At 43.2% G+C, this 26,113-nt stretch overlaps 1 protein-coding gene across 1 annotated transcript in view; it reads left to right on the top strand.

Moving 5' to 3' along the window:
* The window catches only part of LOC112236714 (bone morphogenetic protein receptor type-1B), a 128,483-nt gene that overhangs the window by 51,854 nt on the left and 50,516 nt on the right, over nucleotides 1-26,113 (top strand). The window contains exon 3 of the mRNA XM_024405309.2: nucleotides 5,351-5,427. The gene's annotated coding sequence lies outside the window, so the exon portion shown is untranslated. The remainder of the gene's footprint in view (nucleotides 1-5,350; nucleotides 5,428-26,113) is intronic.

The following is a 26,113-nucleotide window of genomic DNA, read 5'->3' as shown; positions in this document are numbered from 1 at the left end:
ATTATAACAGTAAACTAATCCTAAGTAAACACACCCATTCTACACAGGTAGGAAGAGTATGTGTATTATCCTCTCATGATGTATATAGTGACCGTTCAAACATAGGCATAGCAGGACACTATGGTCTCTTCATGTTGTGTTATATTGTAGTGCAGCAGGCATGGTGATATATAGAAATGAATGAGACACTCGTGCCAGCCAGTTTCCAGCCCTCACAGCCAACTGTTAAGAGTGCAACAAAAAACAGAACACAATTATTCAGTGGAATTCAATGCGCTGCCATGGAATCAGAGTGGGTTTTATGAGTATACACAAGTGGTGCCTGGATTGGAGAGGAAAGTACCCTTCCAAAACCTGAGGTAAAAAGAGGTGAACTTCAATGAAGAGGTGTCAGTCTACTATATTAGGATGACATCACACTGATAAGTGGTGCTCTATTAAGAGTGGTATATATTGTCAAGGGAGTCTGGACATTGAATTTTATATAAAATGCTTGCCGAATTTTGATTGATATTGATCAGAGTTTTACAGAAAGCAAACATGAAACTTAACTTGTTTTAACTTCTAGCACCAGCTAGCTCAATGCCTTTACAAAATATGTGTGTGTGAACATATGTTTTCTTAATAACTACCTAGATGCCTTTAGAAAACAATAATATTGTCTGTCTCATAGCATGACAATGGTCTTCAAAAAGTAAGTGAAGGTTTGCATGACATATAGCCTGACATGAAGAATGCATGTGAACACAATAGAGGCAGTTTTAAGAGAGTGGTGTGATGGTTGTGTGGTAATCTGATAATAATATGAAAATGTAATGAATTGAAGGTATTTGTTGTTTTAAAAATCGAAATGTACAGATTTTAAGGCTGTGTCATTAGATTTGGGATGGGGTGGGGTTGCCAGAAATTCTGGAGAAAAAAATTGGGTTCCCCAGAAATTCTGGCTGAAAAAATGAGGTCCCCGCTAAAAAATGTGATTACCACTGATCTAGAGAGACTATATGAATCCAGGTTCCAACTGTAAGGCTGTCAGAGTACTTAACGTTGCTTGTTGTAGCCTTTCCCATATATTGTGCGTCCTGTGGAGAGTAACTCTTAGCCAATACACCAGTCTCTGTCGTCTTTTAATGACTCAGGATGTTTTAATACCTGAGATAATCAAATGTCTTAATGCCTGAGCAATCAAATCAGGGGATGTAATCACTCAAGTCATGTGATTTGTTCATCTCCTGTGACAGACTTGTATTGCATGAGAGTCTAGATTTGGTTCTGGATTCTGAATTCATTAGCTGTTAGCCTGCTTAATCAAATGACGTGGTTTTTTCGGTTGCTTTCTGTGTATCTGGAAGGACAGAAGGCGGTTGCCTCAATGATTGCAACTCACCAACTACTATACAGCATTATGATGAGTATGTGGTCCTACTCAAATCTGTAATGTTTTCCTGAAGGTTTGGCGATGTTTGGCGTTGTAACAAGCACAACTCCAAAGGTGGTTATTGTTCCGCCATACATTTTAATCAGCCACTGATTGAGTGAGTAAACTCCCTAGCTAAGCAATGACTTAGGTTGATCCATGAAGAAACAGCAGCTAGAGTGTAACGGTTTTCTTCTGGTGAAAGAGAGGTGGACCAAAATGCAGCGTGGTTAGTTTTGTACATCTTTAATAAAGATGAAAATACAACAATCTACGAAACGTGAAAAAAAACGAAACAGTCCAATCTGGTGCCACAAACACAAAGACAGGAACAATCACCCACAAAACCCAACACAAAACAGGCTACCTAAATATGGTTCCCAATCAGAGACAATGACTAACACCTGCCTCTGATTGAGAGCCATATCAGGCCAAACATAGAAATAGAGAAAACCAGACACACAACATAGAATGCCCACCCAGCTCACATCCTGACCAACACTAAAACAAGGAAAACACACAAGAACGATGGTCAGAACGTGACATAGAGCAAAGGCCCTTTAGGGTTTAGAGTTGTGAAACCCAGGTCTTTCCGCTGGCACAGAGTGATCTTAGATTTGAATGCATTAGATTTAATATAGTCTATCAAGAGTACTGTATTGCTCCAAGAATATCTAAATCAATTTCATAAAAGCTCAGCGTATAACCAATCAAGAATTATTAAAGTAATGACAGACTGTCATTTATCTTTGCTTAATTGAGTTCTTGCCATAATATGGACTTGGTATCTTCGGTATACCACCCCTACATTGTCACAACACAACTGATTGGCTCAAACGCATTAAGACAGAAAGAAATTCCACAAATTAACTTTTAACAAGGCACACCTTTTAATTGAAATGCATTCCAGGTTTACTACCTCATGAAGCTGGTTGAGAGAATACCAAGAGTGGTGTGCAAAGCTCTCATCAAGGCAAAGGGTGGCTACTTTGATGAATCTCAGGTATAAAATATATTTTGATTTGTTTTTTTGCTTACTACATGATTATGTGTTATTTTATAGTTTTGATGTCTTCAATATTATTCTACAATGTAGAAAATAGTAAAAATTAAGAAAAACCCTTGAATGAGTAGGCGTGTCCCATCTTTTGACTGGTGCTGAATATATATGCTTCGCTTTCTTAATGAATCAGAAAATCAGTATTTCTTGTTGTTCATCAAAGCTTCCTGGCTAACTCATTGATCCTGTTCTGTAGTATACCCCTCAGAGCTGCATTTGGACATTGTTTTCTCAGCAGACACACAGGAGAGTAGGTGTCTGTTTTTCCACCATGTGTTCTGTCAGAGTGGAGGGCTGGATCAGTGGAGGGTGGGACAGATGTGAGTGTGGTACTGTGGATATGTATTTATAGACTTTAGGTTGTTGACTTCATTGTGTTTCAAATGTTGATCAAACTCTGTGAATCTATAAAGTGTTATGTTTGAAGCTATTCATGTGATTAACACAGACTGTACAGTACACATTTTATCAATCTACATAATTGCATTTTAAGCCTTACAACTCCAGAGCAGAGAGAGAGAGAGTGAGTTGTACTGTAATTTATTTATATTTTTTCTTTATTTAACTAGGCAAGTCAGTTAAGAACAAATTCTTATATTCAATGGCGGCCTAGGAACAGTGAGTTAACTGCCTGTTCAGGGGCAGAACGACAGATTTGTACCTTGTCAGCTCGGGGATTTGAACTTGCAACCTTCCAGTTACTAGTCCAACGCTCTAACCACTAAGCTACCCTGCCTCCCCAAATACATCTTGTCTTTTCCACTGGGCTGGGGCAAGACCCAAACTGAGCATTTCTCCTAATTAAGGAATGCAGCGTCTGATTGACAAATGAGCCATTAGTCAGCCAGCAGAACAGACACAGGGTTTCCCTGCCATGATTTCAGGGCCCACAGGCTTCCCATCGCAGGAGACACTGCAACAGATGGTTTAACACTCAGACACGGTCCTCAGAGCAGGCTGGAAAAGAGGGTGAGGAGGAGGAGGTGGTAAAACATCACCTGTTTTTACAATTCCTATGGACCAGTCTCACCCACAACAGTGGTGACAATGGAGAAACAACAAGTGGAAATACAGGACATGAGTCAGCAGAGAATTGTTCAGTCAAGATGGTGATTAAATAACGTATGTTTGTGTTCTGTTGTGTTTGTCATTACACAGCTGGATAAAAGTGGGCAGTGCGTTTGTTGATGTTGTGTTGTCCTCCAATGGGTTAGTTGGTGCTGCTGGGTTCAGGAAGAGTTCAGTAGAACAGCAGATGGGCAATTCAACAGTAACAGAGTGACACTGAGACAAAATCCAATGATTGCAAAGTTAAACAAACCATACAACTTTATGGACAACGACTACTTTTAAAGTCCCAATGCAGCCATTTTTATATCAGTATCAAATCATTTCTGGTTAACAATTAAGTACCTTACTGTAATAAATTCCATTAAAATGGGAAAAAAATATTTTTAGGAAAACCTCTTTCTTAAGCAAGAATTCAGCTAGGACTGTCAGGAAGTGTTCTGAGTGGGGAGAGGAAAACTGAAAACTAGCTGTTATTGGCAGAGAGGTTTGGAACTCTCTTTGTTATTGGTCTATTAACAAATTTACAGCATGGTGATGTCACCATGGAAAGCCAAAACTCCTGCCCACACAGACCTGCTGATTAGAATGTCTATATATATATATATTGTATTTTCAACCAGCAACTACCAGGATATAACACTGATTTTAAAAATCTCACACTTTTGCAGTGTTAGTTTCGTCAGCTGTTATATAATATCATGTAAAACACAGGAAAATTGAATTTTCATGCAACGGGCCTTTAACAATTTCCACAGAAAATTTAGCAAAAACATATTTACTTGAAAAACAGTGCAGATGCAAAGTTTATGCTGTTTGTGACATCATTCTGTTACCAAACTTTGCATCAGCACTGTTCTTTAAGTAAATGTGCATCTGAGGCTGGGTCTGTATCTGTGTCACTATCTAATGAGTTTGGCTGGGGCTCCCATTTTGCAGAGGAACCAGGAGAACATTCTGCTCTGCTGAGAGAGAGGGAGAGAGCCTGGGGAGTGTCAGGAAGGACTATGACCTCCCTCAGTCTCAGTGGGATATAGAGAGGAGCTGTGCCATGTGTGTGTGTGTCCTCACTCAGACAGAAACAACATGGCCACCCATCACTCAGACAGAAACAACATGGCCACCCATCATTCAAACAGCAATTATGAGTGAGTGTGTGTTATAAGTAATCTGTATGTAATCTGTAGGTGAGCTGTGTGTGACGTTCCAGTCATTGTCCTGTGAGGAGGACAGGGTGACTAGAGAAAAGGAGAGAATGATGAAGAGAGAGGATGTGCTTCTGCTTGCCCATTGGGTTCTAGTCCAGGTCACTGTAAAGCACATTGTGACAAATGTTGATCTGAAAAGGTATTTGTATATAAAATGTGATGAATTAGTTGATGGATTGATTGATGGCTGGAAGAGGAAAGAGAACAAGCCCAGAACACCTCTCCTCCTCACCTTACATTTCTACCGGTGTTGTGATACAATGTGTCTGCAACAACAGCTGTGTGACTCCAGTACTGTGTGTGACCGTGGAAAACAGGCTAACATCTTATGGCACAATAATATTTTGTGACAGTCAGTCATGTGTAGCGCAGGCTAAAAATACTTCTCCTTTTCCGTCTCTTTCTTTGTCTCCTTCACTTTGTCCACTCAAACTTTAACTGTCCATCTATGTTGTGTATTTGAGTCTCTCCTTCTCTGTCTCTATTTCTCCCCCTTTCACTTTGCTTTCTCCCTATTGATTTTATTCCTGATGGATAGCATTGTCAGTTTTGAAGTCTGTCAGAGATGTCATTTTGTTGTCTCACTCTCGTCTTGGGCAGGTGACCGATTCACAAGTTATACATCTTGGTTGTGTGGAATAGCTGGGAGCTGAAAACTGAGAGACACAAGAACATCGGTGAGTGAACCCTCTACTCTCTGTATTACCTCTATTCTGGAGACGGGGCAAGTGGTCAAGGGAACAAAACAAGGGTGTGAAGGGTTGAAGTGTAGAGAAGAGGGGTGATTTGCTGGAGCATGGGGGTGAGAGGCTGGAGCTTGGAGGTGTGAGACTAGAGCTTGGGGGTGAGAGGCTGGAGCTTGGAGGTGAGAGGCTGGAGCTTGGAGGTGTGAGGCTGGAGCTTGGAGGTGAGAGGCTGGAGCTTGGAGGTGAGAGGCTGGAGCTTGGAGGTGTGAGGCTGGAGCTTGGAGGTGTGAGGCTGGAGCTTGGGGGTGAGAGGCTGGAGCATGGGGTGAGAGGCTGGAGCTTGAGGGTGAGAGGCTGGAGCTTGGGGGTGAGAGGCTGGAGCATGGGGGTGAGAGGCTGGAGCTTGGGGGTGAGAGGCTGAAGCTTGGGGTGAGAGGCTGGAGCTTGGGGGTGAGGGGCTGGAGCTTGGGGTGAGAGGCTGGAGCTTGGGGGTGAGAGGCTGGAGCTTGGAGGTGAGAGGCTGGATCATGGGGGTGAGAGGCTGGAGCTTGGAGGTGTGAGACTGGAGCTTGGGGGTGAGAGGCTGGAGCTTGGAGGTAAGAGGCTGGATCATGGGGGTGAGAGGCTTGTTTTCTTCTCGTCAAGACTAGTAGGGGATCTAGTTTCATGCGTTTCTTTTATGCCTTTTACGTTAGATTAATCGCACGCTGAGTCCCGCTGTAACAGAGACTGGACTATGATTGGTGGTTCCCTCTAGAACCATAAGAGACTTGATCAGGGACGAGCCTTCCCCCTTTTTCAGGCCCACAGATCAATTTCTTCCCCACAAAAAATATTATGATTATTATTTATATTTTTTTGGAACTCAGTCGGGGTCTCAAATTACTGTTGAGAGTTAGAATTTCAAATTTTTGTTGTGCATCAGCAGTCGGTTGTGCATCAGCAGTCGGTTGTGCATCAGCAGTCGGTTGTGCATCAGCAGTCGGTTGTTTATCAGCAGTCGGTTGTGCATCAGCAGTCGGTTGTGCATCAGCAGTCGGTTGTGCATCAGCAGTCGGTTGTGCATCAGCAGTCGGTTGTTTATCAGCAGTCGGTTGTGCATCAGCAGTCGGTTGTGCATCAGCAGTCGGTTGTGCATCAGCCGGCTCTAACTGCATGTGTGGGTATGATTTCAGATTTTTGGTGGCTCCCAACCCATCCCTGGACTAGAATATGACACTGTAGGGCAGCTCTGTGAATAAAACGGGCTTGGAACCTCTAACCCTGGCAATTTGAATTGTATACAGATGGGTACACTCGCAATGGCTGCCTGGTATTGTGATGCAATTTCCTTGGTAATGTAGAATGTTAATTCAAATTATGCTAACTGCATGGGAATAGCCTCATGCAATGGAATGTATTTTTTGTAATTTAGTTGATTAAAAAATCACAGCACAGATTGATTGGGGCACCTGCATTTACTTCCTGCTTTCACTTCCTGCTTTGCTCCTATGGGTACACTCACAATGTCCACCAGTCCACCCATTATGCCATAATTGAATGGGGATTGGGACGCCCGTTCTATTACTTTTATTTCTATGTCTGTGGTGCCATGATACTGGTCCTTTTGTAGAACCGACATAAACTAGACTGTGATGCTGTAAAGCAGGGCTCTGTGGTTCAGAGATACTGGTCCAGTAGTGTAGTGCTTTTTTGGGGGGTAAATTAAATAATTTCCTCAATCAAAGCTTGTACCGACAGATGTAGCCTATTGAATAGCCTATCATGGAACAGGGTATAGAACATACCTGTCGCAGGAGAGCTACCCTCCTGTAGGTTTTCACTCCAACCCCAGTTGTAACTATCCTGATTCATCTTATCAGCCAGATAATTATTAGAATCAGGTGTACTAGATTAGGGTTGAAATGAACCTACAGGATGGTAGCTCTCCAGGAACTGGGTTGGAGAGCCCTGTTATAAAATACTATATGCATAAAATGCATCCTCCAATTGCAATGTCTGCCTATGCCCACACATTATTGTCTCAAGAAAATCTTCTATTTTTAATACCCACAAACACCGAGTTAGGCATACCTCATTTCAAAACAGGCCATCATCATTGTCAATCGTGAATGATACTTGTTCAAGTGTTACTGCTGAAACTGCATCTGCATGCCAATCATTTTATGGATCTCAATCAGTTTCATGGGAATAGCGTCTGCATTTCCATCTTCTTGAATTATTAGGCATAGGGAACTGATCTTGAAGAGTGTTCTATTAAACGATTGGAGTGCCCTTCGTGGTTCTGAATGCACAGCGCCAGGATCACACAATGACGTTGAACCAACTTGTCTTCCTGAAGGATAGCTGAATGATGGCTGAATGATAGCTCTGCCATTCGGCCAGTTCAGGAAAAAACAACAATCATTTGCAGTACAGCCTAATAGGCCTGAGACTACATGGTATATATCTATCTGTAGGCTGTAGCCTAATAGGCCTACGACTACATGGTATATATCTATCTGTAGGCTACAGCCTAATGTAAATACATATACATACGGACTGTGTAAAACATTAAGAACACCTGCTCTTTCCACTGACCAGGTGAAAACTATGATCCCTTATTTATGTCACTTGTTAAATCCACTTCAATCAGTGTACATGAAGGGGAGGAGAATGATTTTTAAGCCTTGAGACATGGATTGTGTTAGTGTGCCATTCAGAGGGTGAATGCGCAAGAAAAAATATTTAAGTGCCTTTGAACGGGGTATGGTAGTAGGTGCCAGGCACAGCAGTTTGAATGTGTCAAGAACTGCAACGCTGCTATTATAGAATAAAAGAAAACAGAGGTAAAATATCAATTCATAGGATTTATATCAACACCATAGTGCCCTCAAAGCTCATCAATAAGCTAAGGACCCTGGGACTAAACACCTCCCTCTGCAACTGGATCCTGGACTTCCTGACGGGCCGCCCCCAGGTGGTAAGGGTAGGTAACAACACATCCGCCACGCTGATCCTCAACACAGGGGCCCCTCAGGGGTGAGTGCTAAGTCCCCTCCTGTACTCCCTGTTCACTGATGACTGCGTGACCAGGTACGACTCCAACACCATCATTAAATTTGCCGATGACACAACAGTGGTAGGCCTGATCACCGACAATGACGAGACAGCCTATAGGGAGGAGGTCAGAGACCTGGCGGTGTGGTGCCAGGATAATAACCTCTCCCTCAACGTGATCAAGACAAATTAGATGATTGTGATCTACAGGAAAAAGAGGACAGAACACATCCCCATTCTCATCGGCAGGGCTGCAGTGCAGCAGGTTGAGCGTTTCAAGTTCCTTGGTGTGTTAAACCTGGGGTTGGAGTGAAAACCTACAGGAGGATACAAACTAACATGGTCCAAGCACACGATGACAGTCGTTAAGAGGGCACGACAAAACCTATTCCCACTCAGGTGACTGAAAATATTTGGCATGGGCCCTCAGATCCTCAAAAGGTTCTACAGCTGCACCATCGAGAGCATCCTGACTGGTTGCATCACTGCCTGGTGTGGCAACTGCTCGGCCTCCAACCGCAAGCCACTACAGAGGGTAGTGCAAACAGCCCAGTACATCACTGGGCCCAAGCTTCCTGCCGTCCGGGATCTCTATATCGGGTGATGTCCGAGGAAGGCCCTGAAAATTGTCAAAGACTCCAGCCACCCAAGTCACAGACTGTTCTCTCAACTACCAGACGTCAAGCGGTACCGGAGCGCCAAGTCTAGGTCCAAGAGGCTTCTAAACAGCTTCTACCCCCAATCCAGAAGACTCCTGAACATCTAGTCAAATGGCTACCCAGACTATTCACTCCCCCCCCTCTCCACACCACTACCACTCTCTGTTGTCATCTATGCATAGTCACTTTAATTAATCTACCTACATGTACATTCTACCTCAACTAACCGGTGCCCCCGCTCATTGATTCTGTACTGGCACCCCCCTGTATATATTGTTAGTTTTTTACTGCTGCTCTTTAATTACTTGTTACTTTTATCTCTTATTCTTATCCGTATTTTTTTTAACTGCACTGTCGGTTAGGGGCCCGTTAGTAAGCATTTCACTGTAAGGCCTACACCTGTTGTATTCGGCGCATGTGACTAATAACATTTGATTTGATTAGATTAAATCATAAATTATTCCTACATAAAATTGCGGGATATTTGTTTTAAAATCAAGCTTTTGCTGTGGTGTATGCATGCGTCTCAAAAAGATATTACCTAAATGCATTACTTCCTCCAACTTGGCCCAATTCTCATTTCCAATTTCCCACCCTGACATACCAAGCTAGAACGGGCCCAGTGTCTCAAACCAATAGCCAATAGGCTAAGTGTTCACATATCGTTTCTTGGTTCTACTGCGCAAGAGGGGGTCCATTGTGTTTAATGAACATCAAGGCAGACACACAGTGAATTTAGATGTTTCTTCTCAACGTTCTGAATGGCCAAAGTGGTCAAGCCTCTGACGGGCCTCCGCAGTGCACAGGCGTAATCTACAGTTCTTCATCATTACCGCCACCGCCAGAGAGAAGACAGGGAGGAAACCCCCATTTACCTACCCCTAGGCTGCAATACATATTTATTTGGTTTGTTGTTCTATCGTTTTTCATGGGATTTTAGTGGTAATTAAATAGAATTTATCACAATATATTTTCCAGAAATAGTTTTACCAGCTCTGCACTACGGTAGCACTACACCCTGTACTGGTCCCTCTAGAACCAACAGAGACTAGACTATGTTTGGGAGGCCAAGCGTGACGGATGGTCCTAAACCTACTGGGGCACAGTGGGGCAGGGCTGTGTGCCCTCATTGTGGTTGGGGGCAGAGAGTATGCCCATCTATCTATCTCTCTCTCTCTACCTTTTTTCTCGCACTCTCTCTGTTTCTTGTCGCACACACACAAACACCCATACTTGCACACACACACGCACGCACGCACACACACACACACACACACACACACACACACACACACACACACACACACACACACACACACACACGTACAAATGTATATGTACACTTCACACATTTTTATCAGGACATGAATTAATGCACTAATAGAAAACCCCTGTCTTTTTGAGCCTCTGTCTCCGTCATTAGAAGTTATTTTGGGCAGCAATACTATTCTTCAGAACAAAATGTTGTTTCATTTATCTGGCTAATCTAACACGCTCCAATTACCTCAGTCTTATATTTCGGTGTGTGTATTGTTTTTGATAGGTTTGACACAAACCACTTTGTCCGTTGACCAAAACTCTTCCCTGAACTCTCCTTGCACTCAAACATTCCTACACGCGCTCACTGCACACACACAATCAGTGCTTGTTAAGGAGAGTGAGATATTGTAAACACACACCCCTTTTCCCCATAATTACAGCTTCTGTGAACCTCAGGGAGCACTCAGCCCTTCTGGGCGCCTCGCTCCTGTTCCAACTGTGCGGCCAGTCTGTATTTGCCCTCCCGTCTCGACCTCTCATCTCCTACTCTCACTGGACAATTCATCTGCTCATCCACAGACACACCGATCAGGACTCTGTTTGACTTTCATGTTTCGTAATTAAAGTATTTTAACTTTGGATGTTGTCTCAGTTTGACCGAGCTGTAAACGGAGAAAGAGGTGTCTCTTAATCTGCCATGGCTTTTGCTCTCTGGCTCCCCCTCATCTCTCTCTCTCTTTCCCTCCTCCCCTCTCTCTCTTTCCCTCCCCCTCCCTCCCTCTTTCTACTTGTTTTTTTATCCTCTCTTTGATCCTATTGTTTTTTACTCTCCCCTCTCCTCCTATCTCCTCTCCTCCTCTCTCCTCTTCTCCTCTCTCCACTCCTCTCTCCTCTCCTCTTCTCTCCTCTTCTCCTCTCTCAACTCCTCTCTCCTCTTCTCCTCTCCTCCACTCTCCTCCTCTCTCCTCTCCTCCTCTCTCCTCTCTCCACTTCTCCTCTCTCAACTCCTCTCTCCTCTTCTCTCCTCTTCTCCTCTCTCAACTCCTCTCCCCTCTCCTCCTCTCTACTCTCCTCCTCTCTCCTCTTCTCCTCTCTCAACTCCTCTCTCCTCTCCTCTTCTCTCCTCTTCTCCTCTCTCAACTCCTCTCTCCTCTCCTCCTCTCTCCTCTTCTCCTCTCTCAACTCCTCTCTCCTCTTCCCCGCTCCTCCACTCTCCCCTCTCTCCTGTCCTCTCCTTTCTCCCCTCTCCCCTCTCATTTTCTCCTCTTCCTCCTTTCCTCTCCCATCTTCCCCTCTCTCCTCTCCTCTCTCCTCTTCCCCTCTCTCCTCTTCCTCCTCTCCCTTTTCCTTTCCTCTCTTTCTCCCCTCTCCACTCTTTCTCCCCTCTAACAACTCCCCTCTCCTCTCCCCTCTCCCCTTCGCTCTCCGCTCTCCCCTCTCTCCTCTCCTCTCCTCTCCTCTCCTCTCCTCTCCTCTCCTCTCCTCTCCTCTCCTCTCCTCTCCTCTCCTCTCCTCTCCTCTCCTCTCCTCTCCTCTCCACTCCTCTCCCTCTCCTCTCTCTCCACTTCGCCTCTCCCCTCTCTTCTCTCTCATCTTCCCCTCTCCTCTCTCTCTCTCCTCATCCTCCTCTCCTCTCCCCTCTGGGCTGGTCGGCTGGTTGATTAGCACTTTGGTCTTGTTCTGCCTAATTGGAGGAGGGAGACAGGTGGCGCCACTGTAACGATCAGCCTCGTTAGCGTAGCTCTCGCTAGCGCAGCCTGTGTGATCTCTTTGTTTTTACTGTGTGAATGCCCCAGGGAGGGCATGAACTTCTGACGCTGCTGTGTACAGTACGCCAGGCCGGTCCCACTCACTCAGAGGAGAGCCCCCAGATCTCCAATAACCCACACTGAGCTCCTGTTATTGTAGCAAGTGTCAAGGCTCTTTGTACAAAGCAGCACCGCTATAAACCCCAAACAGCCCAGACAAAACATTCCTCTCTGTGATTGGACAGGGTTGATTTTGGACATCCAGGTGTCTTGGAGAGAGATTCAGTGCACTATTCTATGTAGCCATTTAGATTCAAGTTTAAAGTGTACCATGATGATATTTAGGTGTTGGGTCAGGACTATAGGTGGGGTGTGTGGGGTCGTGAACGATATGTCCATGGTGGTACTGAACTGTTCTGTACTGTAGGTCTAGTGTTCAACTTGATACATCCTTGGCTACTGTACTGTGTGTGGTATGTTGGGTTGCAAAGGGAGGGTATATAATTAGAAACTTTCTAAGTTTTACCAGTAAACTACCAGAATGGTGATATCTTTCAAAGATGATATGTAATTTATCACAATACGTCTAGTGGCCCTTTTGGGTACTTCATATTATCAGAGGTGTCTGTAATTATCTCAGACTTCTAGGTGGCCTTATCATATGCAAAATATCTGATATAATTAAATAAGAAAGCTGTAAAACGTGATCCTAGACCATCAACTTAGTGCAGTGTTTCCCAACTCCAGTCCTCCAGTACCCTGAACAGCACACATTTCTGCTGTAGCCCCGGACAAGCACACCTGATTCAACTTGTCAGCTAATGATCAACCCTCAATGAGTTGAATCAGGTTTGTCTGGAGCTATGACACCAATGTGTGCTGTCGGAGGTACTGGAGGACTGGAGTTGGGAAACACTGACTTAGTGGATAAATGCTGTTTAATATTAGGGGTTCAGCATGAAATATTTGTTATATATTTGTTTACACACTTTTATTTATTTGATTATGCCGATATGTATTGGTTGTCAATGTGTCGGCATCAAACTGGTGGCAGTTGTTAAGACTAGTCAATTGTTTGAAAAGTTATATTGATTAGATGCCTTTTCCCATGAATTAGTCTATTTTCTCGAGAACCATATTGTCTATCCACTAGAAACTAATGGACAATATGGACACAGACATAAATATGTATATTATATATGAATACATAAATACATCAAAAATGTATTCAAGTATAAATAGATTGTCATCGATTTTCTGGTAATCAACAAAATGACTAAGATTCAAGTAACTTTAGTAAATTACCGGTATCTTTCCAACCCTAGTAGTAAATACTGTTGTATCAGTACTGTAGGTCCAGACAGTGTGTTAATGTAGATAGTGTTGTGTCAGTACTGTAGGTCCAGACAGTGTGTTAATGTAGATAGTGTTGTGTCAGTACTGTAGGTCCAGACAGTGTGTTACTGTAGATAGTGTTGTGTCAGTACTGTAGGTCCAGACAGTGTGTTAATGTAGATAGTGTTGTGTAAGTACTGTAGGTCCAGACAGTGTGTTACTGTAGATAGTGTTGTGTCAGTACTGTAGGTCCAGACAGTGTGTTACTGTAGATAGTGTTGTGCCAGTACTGTAGGTCCAGACAGTGTGTTACTGTAGGTCCAGACAGTGTGTTACTGTAGATAGTGTTGTGTAAGTACTGTAGTTCCAGACAGTGTGTTACTGTAGATAGTGTTGTGTCAGTACTGTAGGTCCAGACAGTGTGTTAATGTAGATAGTGTTGTGTAAGTACTGTAGGTCCAGACAGTGTGTTACTGTAGATAGTGTTGTGTCAGTACTGTAGGTCCAGACAGTGTGTTACTGTAGGTCCAGACAGTGTGTTACTGTAGATAGTGTTGTGTAAGTACTGTAGTTCCAGACAGTGTGTTACTGTAGATAGTGTTGTGTCAGTACTGTAGGTCCAGGCAGTGTGTTAATGTAGATAGTGTTGTGTCAGTACTGTAGGTCCAGACAGTGTGTTAATGTAGGTCCAGATGGTGTGTTACTGTAGATAGTGTTGTGTCAGTACTGTAGGTCCAGACAGTGTGTTAATGTAGATAGTGTTGTGTAAGTACTGTAGGTCCAGACAGTGTGTTACTGTAGGTCCAGACAGTGTGTTACTGTAGATAGTGTTGTATCAGTACTGTAGGTCCAGACAGTGTGTTAATGTAGATAGTGTTGTGTCAGTACTGTAGGTCCAGACAGTGTGTTACTGTAGATAGTGTTGTGTCAGTACTGTAGGTCCAGACAGTGTGTTAATGTAGATAGTGTTGTGTCAGTACTGTAGGTCCAGACAGTGTGTTAATGTAGATAGTGTTGTGTCAGTACTGTAGGTCCAGACAGTGTGTTACTGTAGATAGTGTTGTGTCAGTACTGTAGGTCCAGACAGTGTGTTACTGTAGATAGTGTTGTGCCAGTACTGTAGGTCCAGACAGTGTGTTACTGTAGGTCCAGACAGTGTGTTACTGTAGATAGTGTTGTGTAAGTACTGTAGTTCCAGACAGTGTGTTACTGTAGATAGTGTTGTGTCAGTACTGTAGGTCCAGACAGTGTGTTAATGTAGATAGTGTTGTGTAAGTACTGTAGGTCCAGACAGTGTGTTACTGTAGATAGTGTTGTGTCAGTACTGTAGGTCCAGACAGTGTGTTACTGTAGGTCCAGACAGTGTGTTACTGTAGATAGTGTTGTGTAAGTACTGTAGTTCCAGACAGTGTGTTACTGTAGATAGTGTTGTGTCAGTACTGTAGGTCCAGGCAGTGTGTTAATGTAGATAGTGTTGTGTCAGTACTGTAGGTCCAGACAGTGTGTTAATGTAGGTCCAGATGGTGTGTTACTGTAGATAGTGTTGTGTCAGTACTGTAGGTCCAGACAGTGTGTTAATGTAGATAGTGTTGTGTAAGTACTGTAGGTCCAGACAGTGTGTTACTGTAGGTCCAGACAGTGTGTTACTGTAGATAGTGTTGTATCAGTACTGTAGGTCCAGACAGTGTGTTACTGTAGATAGTGTTGTGTCAGTACTGTAGGTCCAGGCAGTGTGTTAATGTAGATAGTGTTGTGTCAGTACTGTAGGTCCAGACAGTGTGTTAATGTAGGTCCAGATGGTGTGTTACTGTAGATAGTGTTGTGTCAGTACTGTAGGTCCAGACAGTGTGTTACTGTAGGTCCAGACAGTGTGTTACTGTAGATAGTGCTGTGTCAGTACTGTAGGTCCAGACAGTGTGTTACTGTAGATAGTGTTTTGTCAGTACTGTAGGTCCAGACAGTGTGTTACTGTAGATAGTGTTGTGTCAGTACTGTAGGTCCAGACAGTGTGTTAATGTAGATAGTGTTGTGTCAGTACTGTAGGTCCAGACAGTGTGTTACTGTAGACAGTGTTGTGTCAGTACTGTAGGTCCAGACAGTGTGTTACTGTAGGTCCAGACAGTGTGTTAATGTAGATAGTGTTGTGTCAGTGCTGTAGGTCCAGACAGTGTGTTAATGTAGATAGTGTTGTGTCAGTACTGTAGGTCCAGACAGTGTGTTACTGTAGGTCCAGACAGTGTGTTACTGTAGATAGTGTTGTGTCAGTACTGTAGGTCCAGACAGTGTGTTACTGTAGGTCCAGACAGTGTGTTAATGTAGATAGTGTTGTGTCAGTGCTGTAGGTCCAGACAGTGTGTTAATGTAGATAGTGTTGTGTCAGTACTGTAGGTCCAGACAGTGTGTTACTGTAGATAGTGTTGTGTCAGTACTGTAGGTCCAGACAGTGTTTTAATGTAGATAGTGTTGTGTCAGTACTGTAGGTCCAGACAGTGTGTTAATGTAGATAGTGTTGTGTCAGTACTGTAGGTCCAGACAGTGTGTTACTGTAGATAGTGTTGTGTCAGTACTGTAGGTCCAGACAGTGTGTTACTGTAGATAGTGTTGTGCCAGTACTGTAGGTCCAGACAGTGTGTTACTGTAGGTCCAGACAGTGTGTTACTGTAGATAGTGTTGTGTAAGTACTGTAGTTCCAGACAGTGTGTTACTGTAGATAGTGTTGTGTCAGTACTGTAGGTCCAGACAGTGTGTTACTGTAGATAGTGTTTTGTCAGTACTGTAGGTCCAGACAGTGTGTTACTGTAGATAGTGTTGTGTCAGTACTGTAGGTCCAGACAGTGTGTTAATGTAGATAGTGTTGTGTCAGTACTGTAGGTCCAGACAGTGTGTTACTGTAGACAGTGTTGTGTCAGTACTGTAGGTCCAGACAGTGTGTTACTGTAGGTCCAGACAGTGTGTTAATGTAGATAGTGTTGTGTCAGTGCTGTAGGTCCAGACAGTGTGTTAATGTAGATAGTGTTGTGTCAGTACTGTAGGTCCAGACAGTGTGTTACTGTAGGTCCAGACAGTGTGTTACTGTAGATAGTGTTGTGTCAGTACTGTAGGTCCAGACAGTGTGTTAATGTAGATAGTGTTGTGTCAGTACTGTAGGTCCAGACAGTGTGTTAATGTAGATAGTGTTGTGTCAGTACTGTAGGTCCAGACAGTGTGTTACTGTAGATAGTGTTGTGTCAGTACTGTAGGTCCAGACAGTGTGTTACTGTAGATAGTGTTGTGCCAGTACTGTAGGTCCAGACAGTGTGTTACTGTAGGTCCAGACAGTGTGTTACTGTAGATAGTGCTGTGTCAGTACTGTAGGTCCAGACAGTGTGTTACTGTAGATAGTGTTTTGTCAGTACTGTAGGTCCAGACAGTGTGTTACTGTAGATAGTGTTGTGTCAGTACTGTAGGTCCAGACAGTGTGTTAATGTAGATAGTGTTGTGTCAGTACTGTAGGTCCAGACAGTGTGTTACTGTAGACAGTGTTGTGTCAGTACTGTAGGTCCAGACAGTGTGTTACTGTAGGTCCAGACAGTGTGTTAATGTAGATAGTGTTGTGTCAGTGCTGTAGGTCCAGACAGTGTGTTAATGTAGATAGTGTTGTGTCAGTACTGTAGGTCCAGACAGTGTGTTACTGTAGGTCCAGACAGTGTGTTACTGTAGATAGTGTTGTGTCAGTACTGTAGGTCCAGACAGTGTGTTACTGTAGATAGTGTTGCGTCAGTACTGTAGGTCCAGACAGTGTGTTACTGTAGGTCCAGACAGTGTGTTACTGTAGATAGTGTTGTGTCAGTACTGTAGGTCCAGACAGTGTGTTACTGTAGATAGTGTTGCGTCAGTACTGTAGGTCCAGACAGTGTGTTACTGTAGGTCCAGACAGTGTGTTACTGTAGGTCCAGACAGTGTGTTACTGTAGGTCCAGACAGTGTGTTACTGTAGATAGTGTTGTGTCAGTATTGTAGGTCCAGACAGTGTGCTACTGTAGATAGTGTTCTGTCAGTACTATAGGTCCAGACAGTGTGTGGTAGGTAGTGCGTATGTGTCAGTACCCATGCCTCAGACTCGGGGTGTCCACATCAATCGGACACGTCTAGGCTAATACACCCAGGCAGATGTGGGGGTCGCAGAAGGTTTGTGGGCCAGGGTAGTGACCCTTCTGTCGGCTCAACTTTGTCTGACCATCAGAGGACCCCCTTAATTAGACCCTTTGGTTTCCAGTGTCCAGTCAGTAGAGTCAGTCAATCCAGCCAACACCACACACTGCAGCCCAGACACTAGGAACGAGCACTTCATTAAACCTTCCTGGTTGACTTGGCAAGGCAGCCATATGTTTTCCTCTAGCTCCATCCCTCACAACGACCATGTTAAGAACAAATCTACCTAAGGTCTAACTGTCCGTTTGAATCTAAAACAACTGTTCTCAGCTATAGTCCAAATATTTATTTCTGTTGAGCTCATCAGGGCAGTTTTCTATTAATGCTAAAGGGACACTCTCTCTTTGGATTAAAAGTGCTCCCCCTGTGTTGTACAGTATATCTGGTGCTCCAGCCAAGTTTTCTATGGTAGGTTTTAGAGCTGGGGTGGGGCGTACAGGGAGTGTTGATTGCTCAAGTGCTGCAATTATTATTTTTTCAGCAATATTGTTTTACAAGTGTGTGGAACAACAGCTCCTCTCTTTCGCTGTGTTTCAGCTTGTTTCGGTGTTTAATGAAAGGGTTGGTGTGATCTGACTGCTAAGCTATAGAATCAAATCAAATCAAATGTATTTATATAGCCCTTCGTACATCAGCTGATATCTCAAAGTGCTGTACAGAAACCCAGCCTAAAACCCCAAACAGCAAGCAATGCAGGTGTAGAAGCACGGTGGCTAGGAAAAACACCCTAGAAAGGCCAAAACCTAGGAAACCTAGAGAGGAACCAGGCTATGTGGTGTGGCCAGTCCTCTTCTGGCTGTGCTGGGTGGAGATTATAACAGAACATGTTCAAATGTTCATAAATGACCAGCATGGTCGAATAATAATAAGGCAGAACAGTTGAAACTGGAGCAGCAGCACGGCCAGGTGGACTGGGGACAGCAAGGAGTCATCATGTCAGGTAGTCCTGAGGCATGGTCCTAGGGCTCAGGTCCTCCGAGAGAGAGAAAGAAAGGGAGAATTAGAGAGAGCACACTTAAATTCACACAGGACACCGAATAGGACAGGAGAAGTACTCCAGATATAACAAACTGACCCTAGCCCACCGACACATAAACTACTGCAGCATAAATACTGGAGGCTGAGACAGGAGGGGTCAGGAGACACTGTGGCCCCATCCGAGGACACCCCCGGACAGGGCCAAACAGGAAGGATATAACCCCACCCACTTTGCCAAAGCACTATGCAGTAGGCTGCATAGATTTCATAACTAGAAGCTCAAAAGACGAAAACGTTGTTTTTTGTTGTTGTTTGTTTTTGTTAGCAACACCTCCGCCTTTGCGGGATGCACGGGGGATATGGTCACTAGTGTAACCAGGCGGTGAGGCCTCATTTATCACAGTAAATTCATCAGGCTTAAGCCATGTTTCAGTCAGGCCAATCAGATCAAGATTATGATCAGTGATTAGTTCATTCACTATAACTGCCTTGGAAGTGAGGGATCTAACATTAAGAAGCCCTATTTTGAGATCTGAGGCATCATGGAGTTAGAGCCCTGCCTATGGTGGTAGATAAGATGAGAGCACCCCTCCAGCTAGGATGGAGTCTGTCACTCCTCAACAGGCCAGGCTTGGTCCTGTTTGTGGGTGAGTCCCAGAAAGAGGGCCAATTATCTACAAATTCTATCTTTTGGGAGGGGAAGAAAACAGTTTTCAACCAGCGATTGCGTTGTGAGACTGCTGTAGAGCTCATCACTCCCCCGAACTGGGAAGGGGCCAGAGACAATTACTCGATGCCGACATCTTTCTCGCTGATTTACATGTTGAAGCTATGTTGAGCTTGTTGACCTCTGACTGTTTCATCCTAACATCGTTGGTGCCGACGTGGATAACAATATCTCTATACTCTCTACACTCGCCAGTTTTAACTTTAGCCAGCACCATCTTCAGATTAGCCTTAACCTGTTGCGACGAGCAATCCCGTATCCGGGAGCGTAATTATAGCCTCAAGCTCAGTACCATAATGCAACGTTAACTATTCATGAAAATCGCAAATGAAATAAATATATTGGCTCACAAGCTTAGCCTTTTGTTAACAACACTGTCATCTCAGATTTTCAAAAAATGCTTTTCAACCATATCTACACAAGCATTTGTGTAAGAGTATTGATGGCTAGCATAGCATTAAGCATAGCATTCAGCAGGCAACATTTTCACAAAAACAAGAAAAGGATTCAAATAAAATCATTTACCTTTGAAGAACTTCGGATGTTTTGAATGAAGAGACTCTCAGTTAGATAGCAAATGTTCAGTTTTTCCAAAAATATTATTTGTGTAGGAGAAATCGCTCCGTTTTGTTCATCACGTTTGGCGAGAAAACCCCCCGAAAATTCAGTCAGTACAACGCAAACTTTTTTCCAAATTAACTCCATAATATCGACAGAAACATGGCAAACGTTGTTTAGAATCAATCCTCAAGGTGTTTTTCACATATCTATTCAATGATAAGTCACTCGTGGCAGTTTGGTTTCTCCTCTGTTCAAAATGGAAAAATGAACGCACCTGGAGATTACGCAATAGTTTCGACGGAGGACACCGAGCGGACACCTGGTAAATGTAGTCTCTTATGTTCAATTTTCCAATGATATGCCTACAAATACGTCACAATGCTGCAAACACCTTGGGGAAACGACAGAAAGTGTAGGCTCTCTCCTTGCGCATTCACAGCCATATAAGGAGACATTGGAACACAGCGCCTCAAAAATCTGGCTCACTTCCTGTATGAAATTTCATCTTGGTTTCGCCTGTAGCATTAGTTCTGTGGCACTCACAGACAATATCTTTGCAGTTTTGGAAACGTCAGAGTGTTTTCTTTCCAAAGCGGTCAATTATATGCAGAGTCGAGCATCTTTTCGTGACAAAATATCTTGTTTAAAATGGGAACGTCTTTCATCCAAAAATGAAATACTGCCCCCAGAGGTTCAAGAGGTTAACGTCGGTAGCCCTGCCCCCTGGTAAACAGTGTGTGATCGCTGGATGATTTGTTTTAAGTCTAATACTGCAGGTAATGGAGTCGCCAATGACTAGGGTTTTCAATTTGTCAGAGCTAATGGTGGGAAGCTTCGGCGTCTCAGACCCCGTAATGGGAGGAGTAGAGACCAGAGAAGGCTCGGCCTCAGACTCCGACTTGCTGCTTAATGGGGAAAACCGGTTGAAAGTTTGTCGGCTGAATGCTCAACACCGGTTGAGCATTCCTACAGCATTTCCCTCCAGAAGCTATGAGAAAGTTGTCTGGCTGCGGGGACTGTGAGAGGGGATTTGTACTAACGTTACTATCTGTACTTACTGGTGGCACAGACACTGTTTCATCCTTTCCTACACTGAAATTACTCTTGCCTAACGATTGCGTCTGAAGCTGGGCTTGCAGCACAGCTATCCTCGTGGTAAGGCGATCTTTCTCCTTTATATTATGAGTACAGCGACTGCAATTAGAAGGTATCATGTTAATGTTACTACTTAGCTTTGGCTGTGGGAAGTCCTGATGAACCATGTCCAGATGAAGCGTCCGGAGTGAAAAAGTTGAATGAAAAAATTTGAGTGAGGGAAAAACTAAAAATATAAACGGTAATTAAAAAGTAAAAACCGTAAAGTTGTCAGGTAGCAAAGTAAGGTTGGAAACAAAACGCACAGCAACACGTAAACAAGTCTGCAAGTTGTGACTGGAAATGACATTGAATGGCCACCCCAACCTGCACACTGCATGGCTAGGCTCAGAAACTAAGATGGCAGCCAATCAGTCTGTCCGTTTGTGTCTGACCCTTGCGATCTGAGTTTTAAGAGTTTGAATGACCCTAGTCCTATCTACAGAAGCAAACAGTTTTGATGTGAAGGTGGATGCTGTTTATAACAACTATTATTTTTTAGATGTCAGTCTCTATTTTACGAAAATTGCTTGTACAAAGAATTCTGATTGAGAAGGCCTTTTTTTCTGCCTCGGGCAACTCGTAAACTGTAGCCTACACCTTTGGAGTTAGAGCGCCCCAAGTCAGGAGCGTCTGTCTGAGCGCAAGGCCTGCTACGCAAGCGTAGGTGCGAACTGAAGGCTAGGAGGGGAGAAGCGGTTGTCAGACTGGAAAACCTGATGCGCCGTGGGAAAATCTACGTCATTCTACACATGATCTACTGGTCGTTGCACACCTGTGCGGAAAGACCGCTAAAAACTGGCATTATGTGTCTGTTACTGGGCCTGCTCTTTACTCAATACCATCATGTATTAAATAGGCTCAATGATCAAAGGGTGAGTGAATTATCTTCGCCTTATGCCCTACAATTTGCAAACACTCCGACAAGACCATCATGTCAATACCACCAGGATCTTGGTCTCTCTCTGCAATTACATTTGTGACACTCTCAAACGCAACTGGTCCTACACTTGATGGCAAACTTCCAAAATCTTAAACTCTTTTTCTCTGTGTCATTGACAATGGTGCTGGCTCCGCCAAGTCCTCATGCATTGGACATCTATCTAAGATGTATTGCCATGCTTTTATTGTTGATCTCTGGTAATGTGGGACCAAACTCTGGCCCGGTAGATTAGAATATGGTCCAATACGACAAATGCAGACATAATGGTTTTATCAGAAACTTGGCTAAAGAAATCTGTCAAATAACTGGATTTCTATTGATGGGTACATGGTTTTTAGAACGAATCGCATGAGTGAAGGAGGAGGGGTTGCAATTCATTTGATATCCATTTTTAACACCTCTGAAATTCTCTCGATGTCCAAAGCCAAACATTTTGAATTGCTTGCGGTTAAAATGAACGTATATAAGGACTCCCACATCACTGTAGTTGGCTGCTACATACCACCCTCAGCTTCGGGAGACACACTTCACTCTCTTTCTGATGTCCTGCACAAGCTAAATGACTCATTATTTTAGGACATTTGAACTGGGACACGCTATCTCTGTGTGACTCTCTGAATCTTGTGCAATTAATTAATCCTCCTACAAGCCTGAATCACGAATCCCAGAGCACCTAACAAATCAACGCTATTGGGCATTCTTCTAACGAATACCCCTCACAAATACACATCGACTAGGATATTCTGTAATGATGTCAGTGATCACTGTACAATTGCTTGTGTTTGAAATACAAAAATGACCAAAGCCAAACCCTGTTATATTTTTAAAATACATTTTAGACAGTTTGATGAGCAAGCGTTCTTACATGATCTGTACCATAATATTGACAGAGTAAGTCTGATTCCCGATGTCGACACTGCCTGGGACTATTTTGATATGAAATTTGTGTCATTTTGTGATAAGCATGCCCCTGTGAAGAAATGTTGAATCAGTGGTAGGGGCAATCCCTGGTTTTCAGATAGTTTGGAAGAATTCATTAGAAAGAGAAATGTTTCTTGGGCTCAAGCTAGACAAATGCTCCTGTTGGCTGGGCCTCCTTCGGAGCACTAAGAAACAAATGTACAGGATTGATCAGGAAGTCCATATCAGATTTCTATCTAAATGCAGTCACAGAGAACCTAAACAACCCTACCAAGTTCTGGAAGTTAATCAAATCTGTGTCAGGTTCTAATGTATCATCTGGCCTTCCTGACCATTTAATGATGGAGTCTAATGAAGTGAAGGATAAAGCAGATATTGTAGGGGTTTTTAACAAGCTCATCATATCTGCTGGTTCAGTTTTTGAGTTTTTTTTTTCAGGCCTCTAATGTAAGCTCTGTTACAGTAAACTATGATATAGGCCCTCATGTGAACCATTTTAACCTTGATCCTGTTTCTTATGCTAAGTCTATAAAGCACTAAAAGCAATAAACACTAAAAAGTCTGCAGGTCCAGACAACCTGGATCCCTACCTCCTTATTTCAGCTTTTATTTCTTTCATCACATTCCCAGTGGTTCAGAAGTTTACATACACTCAATTAGTATTTGGTAGCATTGCCTTTAACTTGTTTAACTTAAGTCAAACGTTGCGGGTAGCCTTCCACAACATTCCCACAATAAGTTGGGTGAATTTTGGCCCATTCCTCCTGACAGAGCTGGTATAACTGAGTCAGGTTTGTAGGCCTCCTTGCTCGCACACGCTTTTTCAGTTCTGCCCACACATTTTCTATAGGATTGAGGTCAGGGCTTTGAGATGGCCACTCCAATACCTTGACTTTGTTGTCCTTAAGCCATCATGATGCCATCTATTTTGTGAAGTGCACTAGTCCCTCCTGCAGCAAAGCACCCCCACAACATGATGTTGCCACCCCCGGTTGGGATGGTGCTTTACGGTTGGGATGGTGTTCTTCGGCTTGCAAGCCTCCCCCTTTTTCCTCCAAACATAACAATGGTCATTATGGCCAAACAGTTCTATTTTTGTTTCATCAGACAAGAGGACATTGCTCCAAATAGTACAATCTTTGTCCCCATGTGCAGTTGCAACCATAGTCTGGCTGTTTTTATGGCGGTTTTGGAGCAGTGGCTTCTTCCTTGCTGAGCGGCCTTTCAGGTTATGTCGATATAGGACTCTTTTTACTGTGGATATAGATACTTTTGTACCTGTTTCCTCCAGCATCTTCACAAGGTCCTTTGCTGTTGTTCTGGGATTGATTTGCACTTTTCGCACCAAAGTACATTAATCTCTAGGAGACAGAACGTGTCTCCTTCCTGAACGGTATGACGACTGCGTGGTCCCATGGTGCTTATACTTGCGTACTATTGTTTGTACAGATGAACGTGGTACCTTCAGGTGTTTGGATATTGCTCCCAAGGATGAACCAGACTTGTGGAGGTCTACAATTTGTTTTCTGAGGTCTTGGCTGATTTCTTTTGATTTTCCCATGATTTCAAGCAAAGAAGCACTGGGTTTGAAGGTAGGGCTTGAAAGACATCCACAGGTACACCTCCAATTGACTCAAATGATGTCAATTAGCCTATCAGAAGCTTCTAACGCCATGACATCATTTTCTGAAATTTTCAAAGCTGTTTAAAGGCACAATCAACTTAGTATGTACACTTCTGGCCCACTGATATTGTGATACAGTGAATTATAAGTGAAATAATCGGTCTGTGAACAATAGTTGGAAAAATGTACTTGTGTCTTGCACAAAGTAGATGTCCTAACCGACTTGCCAAAACTATAGTTTGTTAACAAGACATTTTTAGAGTGGTTGAAAAATGAGTTTTAATGACTCCAACCTAAGTGTATGTAAACTTCCGACTTCAACTGTATGTTAGTGCCACTGAAATAATTAACATGTTGATGGGAGTCTGCTACAGAGGAGTGTAAATGCTTTTTTTAGGCTGGATCATGTTGTTGTATTGTTGTATGTTTTAATTCTGTAATGTACTGATTGTTGCTGCCTTCTTGGCCAGGCCCCCCTTTGAAAAAGAAACTCTGGGTCTCAATGGGCTTTTCCTGGTTAAATAAAGGTTAAATAAAATAAAGAAACTCTGGGTCTCAATGGGCTTTTCCTGGTTAAATAAAGGTTAAATAAAATAAAGAAACCATTAGTACTGTTTCATATACGCTGAGGCTTCAGCCACTCACATTCATTATCTTGATCAAGGGTGAACACTGGGGCTATTACAGTGGTTCCTACTTTAAACGTTGCAGCGTACTGCGGCGCAGCTTGCCTGGTGCCGCAGAATTTTAATAAACTTTTTGTGAACATTCTGCATTTGTAGTGCTGATATAATAGAACTGCTATTGAGTAGTGATGGGAGAAAATATGTATAGTTAGTTGAAGATGGCGCCAGAGAAGATGGCTCCCATTTTATGGGCTCTTAAAACCTCTCTAGGGTACTCTAGGCCAACATCCAGTGAAATTGCAGAGCGCGAAATTCAAACTACAGAATTGTAAATATTTAACATTCTTGAAAATACACATGCAATATGTCAAATTAAAGCGTGTCTTCTTGTTAATCCAGCCACAGTGTCAGATTTCAAAAAGGCTTTAAGGCGAAAGCAAACCATGCGATTATCTGAGGACAGCACCCCATGAAACAAACACAGACAATCATATTTCATCCCGCCAGGAGCGACACACAACTCAGAAATAACGATATAATTCATGCCTTACCTTTGAATATCTTCTTTTTTTGGCACTCCAATATGTCCATTAAACATCACAAATGGTCCTTTTGTTCCATTCATTTTGTCGTTATATATCCAAAATGTCCATTTATTTGGCGCGTTTGATCCAGGAAAACACCGGTTCCAACTCGCGCAACATGACTACAAAATACCTAATAAGTTACCAGTACTCTTTGTCCAAATATTTCAAACAGCTTTCCTAATACAACTTTAGGTATTTGTTTATGTAAATAATCTATAAAATTTGAGACGGGATAAACTGTGTTCAATTCCGGAGGAAAACAAAGTGGAGCGTGCTTTCAGGTCACGTGCCTCTAACAAACAGCACACTTCACTCTACCCTCGTTCTGAACAGGGCTACTTCTTC

Source organism: Oncorhynchus tshawytscha, linkage group LG09, assembly GCF_018296145.1.
Source record: "Oncorhynchus tshawytscha isolate Ot180627B linkage group LG09, Otsh_v2.0, whole genome shotgun sequence".
Classification (NCBI taxonomy): Eukaryota; Metazoa; Chordata; class Actinopteri; order Salmoniformes; family Salmonidae; genus Oncorhynchus; species Oncorhynchus tshawytscha.
This window is presented reverse-complemented; position numbering and strand designations above follow the sequence as displayed.